The sequence below is a fragment of the Parus major genome, chromosome 1, assembly GCF_001522545.3.
Source record: "Parus major isolate Abel chromosome 1, Parus_major1.1, whole genome shotgun sequence".
Taxonomy (NCBI): Eukaryota; Metazoa; Chordata; class Aves; order Passeriformes; family Paridae; genus Parus; species Parus major.
The window spans coordinates 51480570-51486573 of record NC_031768.1 but is presented as its reverse complement, the minus strand read 5'-3'; the positions used below and the strand labels follow the sequence as shown (position 1 = coordinate 51486573).

The 6004-nt window shown below is 36.5% G+C and overlaps 1 pseudogene; it reads left to right on the top strand.

Annotated features, from left to right (window-relative positions):
* The window catches only part of LOC117244288, a 28065-nt pseudogene extending 22853 nt beyond the window's left edge, over window positions 1-5212 (top strand).
* Window positions 5213-6004: the final 792 nt, after the last annotated feature.

Below are 6004 nucleotides of genomic sequence, written 5' to 3'. Positions count from 1 at the left end.
TCCTTCCTCCCTTCCTCCCTCCCTCCCTCCTTCCATTTTGTTTGATTGGTGGGTTTGCTTTGTTGGTTTTGGTTTGGGTTTTTTTATTTCCTAAATATGATTGGCTTTCAATTCAAAAGAATCATGTTTATGACCTTAAACCAAAAGTAAGAAAGACAGATAAGTCAATTCTTGACACTTTCCCACAAAGACAAGACCATCTGGACATTCTGTGTTTGTAACAGGTGCTTCTGGGACTTAGAGCCTAATTCTGGCCCAGATTCTGTTCTGTATGGGTGACTCCATTACTGTGTGCAACTGCACATTGCATTAATTGAAGGGACTCAGAAAGGCCAAGTAAAGTAATTAGTCAGTTGGTCATGCAGAAAAGAGACTAGTGGCTTAGTGCCACTGAATGTTGAATGCACAGATGTACAGCACCATCAGCTTTTGCTCTCTATGGTACTCTGCTAATCTCTGGCAGGTAGGGCAGAGATCTGTCTTAGTCCAGGTTTTCAGTCTCCTGGAATCAACAACATAAATTTTATATCCACTTGGGAGAGAAAATCATGAGTTTGAATGACCTAAAAAAGAAGCTACATCAGCATAAAATTGTCAGAATGGTAAAACTGCCAGATGGGCCAAATATGGCAGTTAGGTCTTTAGGTTCCAGTCTGAGTTTTTAGGTTTATCCAGCAGCAACTGGCATATGTAATAGAAGCTGTAAAATGGCTGTGATTTTGATTGTATCAGCCTATATTTTGAACTATGCTGCTTTTCTTTGCATGTATTTGACATTTCTGTAAGTCTAGCTATTTTGGGGCCAGAGTTTGACATGCTAGTGTCACCTGGAAATGTAAGAAAATACCTGGTCTGCTACTCACCCCTCCCTTAGCAGTAGAGCTACATGTGGGCAGTGGGGGCATTCAGAAAAGTTGTAAGTGAGAGTGGTTTATAGTTCAGTTTTGGTGTAGCTTATAGCAGGAGCACAAATCCTTTTCCTGTATCTTTCACTGGTGCTGTGTGTGTGCTGTTTTGCTATACATCCACTCAGAGTGGGTGTCATAAAAAAATCTGGAATGTTGCACTTCACTGTAGTGAAAAATGTATTGGCTAAACCTTTACTTTAAAAAGTGTATTTTTTACTCTCTGATCAGAACAATCAGAATTTAGAACTGGTAAACTGAAATCAGTTTGCCTAGGCCACTATTTTCACTATTATATTAGGTTTTACACACATTATCACACTTAAATAATCATCAGCAACATGCATTGCAATGATATACTCTCACTGCCTTCAATCACAGAGCTCACTGCAAAAATTACAATAGTAAGGTGCAGTATTTGAAATATTATAAAAATGGCTTTTAATCTCCACTTTAGTTATCTTAGAACTTTCTATTCACATTCTCTATATTTTACATGTACTTTGATAACCTAAGAGCAGTGCGATCAACTCCCTTAAGGGCAGGGAGGCCCTGCAGAGAAACCTCAACAAATTAGAGAGACAGGCAAATAGCAACTGTACAAAGTCCCGCAAGGGCAAGTGTTGGATTCTTCACATTTGACAACGCAGTGCAACACAGTTTGTGTGAACAGACTGGGGAATGAGAGGCTGGAGGGCAGCACTGCATAAAGCAACCGGGGGCGGGGTCCTGGCTGATGGCAAATTGTGAGCCCTGGCAGCCAGGAGGGCCAACCCTGCCCTGGGGGGCGTCAGGCACAGCATCACAGCCGGCCAAGGGAGGGGATTGTCCTGCTCTGCTCTGAGCTGGGACCCCCTCACCTTGAGTATTGTATGCATTTTTGGGTGCCACAATATAAGATGTTGTGCTGTTAGAGACCATCCAGAGGAGGGCCATGAGGATAGTGAAGATTCTAGAGAGGAAGCCTTATGAGAAGTGGATGAGGTCACTTTGCTTGTTCAGCCTGGAGGAAACTGAGGGGAGACCTCATCACAGTCACCAACATCTTCATGACAGTAAGTACAGGCAGGTACCAATTTCTTCACTGTTGTGACCAGTGACAGGACTCAAGGAAACATCATGAAGCTGAGTTACAAGAAGTTTACATTAATTTCTATTGGGGTAAATAATTATGGGTATAATTTCAGTTTCAGTATTGTTTTAGTCCAGTTCTGGAGTGCATTCATAAAATCCCATTTTCCAAGCCTCAGATTATCCTTTCTTTTACTATGTAGATTGATAAGGAAATATGGCCTTGGTCTTGATCACTTGTTGAAACTGACAGCTTTTTCCTACTACTTATATTCCTAAATTATAAAAGGAAGGGGCCTACATGTCAAAATAACATCAGTGTTACTTCAAACTTTACATTTTAACATGGAAACAACTACAAGAGCAAGCAATTTACATAAACTACTTTTTTTTAATCACTATGACATTTTGAAAGAAGCTGAAAAAAATTAACTGAACTATAATATTCAGACATATCTTGGTGATAAGCATGGAAGAAATAAGATTTAAATAATTCTTGAGGAGTTAAAGTGAGATAAAAAGACTGGAAAGATATATGAACCCAAGATACTGATCGTGTTTGATATTATAGGTTTCAGTATTACTCATCTGCATTACCTATTTAATTTGTGGGAGCAGGCAGGGGAATCAAATATCCTGGAGAAAAGGATTCAGAGGGCTGATCATCCTGTAAAGTTTTCAGTGGGAATTGTATATATTCATCTCCTGGGATTACTGAACGTTTTACATGGCATATTTCAGTCCCTTACCTAATTAACATACAGAACAGAGCTGAGAGACAGTACAAAGAGATGATGTGATGTGTGTAGTGATTTAAACAGAATATCCAAATCTCATTGTAAGCTCACTGGACTTTTTTTAATATCCTGAGCACATAGTGAATGATTAAAAAAACCCTACATATCAGTTGCTTTTATCAGATAACAAATATTGAAAACAGGTTTATACTTTAGTTGGAATATAGTATTCCTCTGCTCCCCAAAATTCATAAGGAGGAGACAAGTTACCAGTGTAATCTAAGATGTTCATGTGTCTGAAGTAATTCATCCTCTTTTCAAACAAAGCCAAGTGATTGTCATAGAATACATGGATCTTGTTTGAGTTGGAAAAAAAGACTGTTGCCTGGGAGGCAATGAAGATTGCAGACACCCTACTATCATGCTCTTTTATTATTTAATTCTCTCTTTTCATGTGCATTTGCTAAATATACTCAGATATTTGGAATTATGAATACTAATCCTAGTTTAATTTGAGTAATATAGAGACCATATATGGTATCATCTATGGAATTTCTTAGAATTCAGAAATTACTCCAAATACAGTCACCCCAAATTTGTGCCAAGGTAGCTAGGAGCAAAAGCTCACTTTCAGAGTCCATGTAAGAAAATATTTCATGGTAGCCATTAATGCCAATGGGAAAAAAAAATAAATTAGCCAGGCGGAAAATAATGTTTTGAATGAACATAAGGGATGGAGAAATATTAATAAAAAATTATGAAAATAAAAACTGACTTGCTAGAGAAAACTAGTCATACAAACCTTTATGTTTTACTTCAGATGGAAACAACTTATTTAATTACCACTGTCACTTAAAGCTGTGTCACTGCTGCTATGCCTTTTGAAATGGCATCATTGTGGATAGCCTCACTGACAGGTCTGCCTTGAGCTGCCAGATGGCAAACTGATTCAAGGATAGCACAACGGTAACTACTGTATGATTTCCTTAATTTATCATAATTTTTCTGCTGGGTACTCCACAGATATAATATGGTTTCTCTGAACAGCTGGAATATGTGTATATATTTAGCTGTATGTATAAATTGTAAGATTGAGCAGCATGTTAGCTAATTGTTTAGTGTTTCTGAGAAAACACCAGGCATATATCCAAAACATGCTTAATTTTTCAATATTGTCCTTTATATTGAAATTAAACTTATAAAAATCCTACTTAGTCTGTATTTTTACTCCAATCCAAACAACATAACATTGTTGCAGCAGGGTAGAATAAGGAATAAACAACAATAAAAAGTGTTTAAAGCTACCTTACCTCAGTTATAATCAAGTTATAGAATGAGAAAGATTGACAAAGTTTTTAGTCTCTAAAAGGACTCTAAGAGAAAATAATATAATCAAGTTAGCCTTGTGAAATTTAATTTGCTGAACACACTTCAGCACATGCAAATATAAACAGTGCTTGTCAAATGTCAGTATTGATTTACTATTATTTTTATTTTAGATTTATCACTATATTTATTTATTTACTTACTTATTCATTATTCATGGACACTTAACCTCTATTCTCTGTTCCATGACTACTGCTTATGGAAGGTGGAATCACCTGGACCATAGAACAGCCCCTGAGAGATGCTGCTACGTGAGAAAGTATCTGACTCAAAGGATAAATATTTGAGGAAAATCAGCAATTTATCACTGCTTCTTCTACTCCTATTTTCAATCTGCTGTCACATGGCATGATTTAACCAAACTGGAAGGAGAATCTGGTCTTTCAAGAAGAGAGTCAAAATCTTCAGCAAAAGAACAAAGTTTCATATTGAGAGCAAAGCCTACTATCAGGAGAATCAAAGTGTCCACAGACAGAACAAAGTCCTTTGGGAATAGAATAAAGTCCTTCAAGAGAAACATAGAGACTCTTCAGAGGAAACAAAGAACCTTGAGAAACAGCTAAAAGCTCGCCAACAAAATAAAGCCCTCAGAGAAGTGATTAAGGATCTCAAAGGATAAGAATGAGCATTTGCATTGAAGGGAAAAGCTCTTCAGCATGAGATTTTAGCTTTATGAGAAAAGCACAAAGCCTTCAAGGACCAGCTTAAAACTCTTCAAGAGGACAACAAAGCCATTCAGGTAGAGGAAAAAGCTCTTTGTGAAGAAAAGACTCCTTCAGTGGGGAGAAATTTTCTCTGCAAGAACAGAATATGCCCCTTCAAATAAAAAAGAGACCCTATAAGGTTAGGAGAAAGCTCTCAAAGAAGAGCACAAATACCTCCATGAATGGAACAAGATACTTCAAGAGAAGGAGCAAAGTAATATAAGTAAAGAACCAGGTGCTTAGGGAGATTTTGAAACAGGGGTGAAGAGTTTATAAAAACAGTAATTTTTGTTGTTGGCCAAATATGAGCAAGTAATGGATAAAAACAGGCATCAAGCAGTCTGTTAGGCTTAAGTGCAGAGGTCTAGCAGAAGTGCTGAGGCATGGATGTTGGTATTTTGGATCCCTGAAGCCTAGTAAATTAGTGCTGCAATACATAATGCATATCTGTAGATGTCTGCTTTATTGAGGTATTGAATATCACAGAAACCAAGTTTTTTATTTTAGTATTTCAAAGGTTAGATTAAAACTTTTTACCATATTAATGGGGGATATTAATAGAAACTGGATTCTGTAATGTAAGGAACATTAAAGTTATATACAAGTGAGACTATGACAGACTTTCATTTTTTACATCTAGATTAACCAGTAAAATAATCTTTCTGAAAAAAAAAATGCATTAAATATGGTAACAAAATTTTTATCTCAAAGTTTTTCCTTCAAAGAACTAGTTTTAACTTGAATTTTGAGGAAAATAATTCAGTATATTTGTGCTACTAATAAAAAACCCCGATATTATGAAGCAAACTTTAAATCTGTCATCCTGGACAATCCACCACACTACTTTTCCCTGATTCTGCTTCATGCAATTTCAAAGCCAACAGGTATGACAATTACTGCCAAAACCAATATTTATATGAGCCAGTGTTTGTCTTTAATTGTATACATTCCTCAAATGTCAGTTTTATAAGCTTTGCACCCTTTGACACCTGTACATGTATTTATATAACATTTTAGTATCCATAAAAAAGTTGTGCTATCATATGATATAAAACACTGACTTTATGGTGTGCAAAAGTATTATTTCAAATCTTCAAGTCAAAAAACCACACCAGAATAAAACCAACACATTGAGACTACCTGGTGTACATTTAGGAAATCAGGGACGAGAATTGAGTGTATGGATGTGAACAGTCTGCTT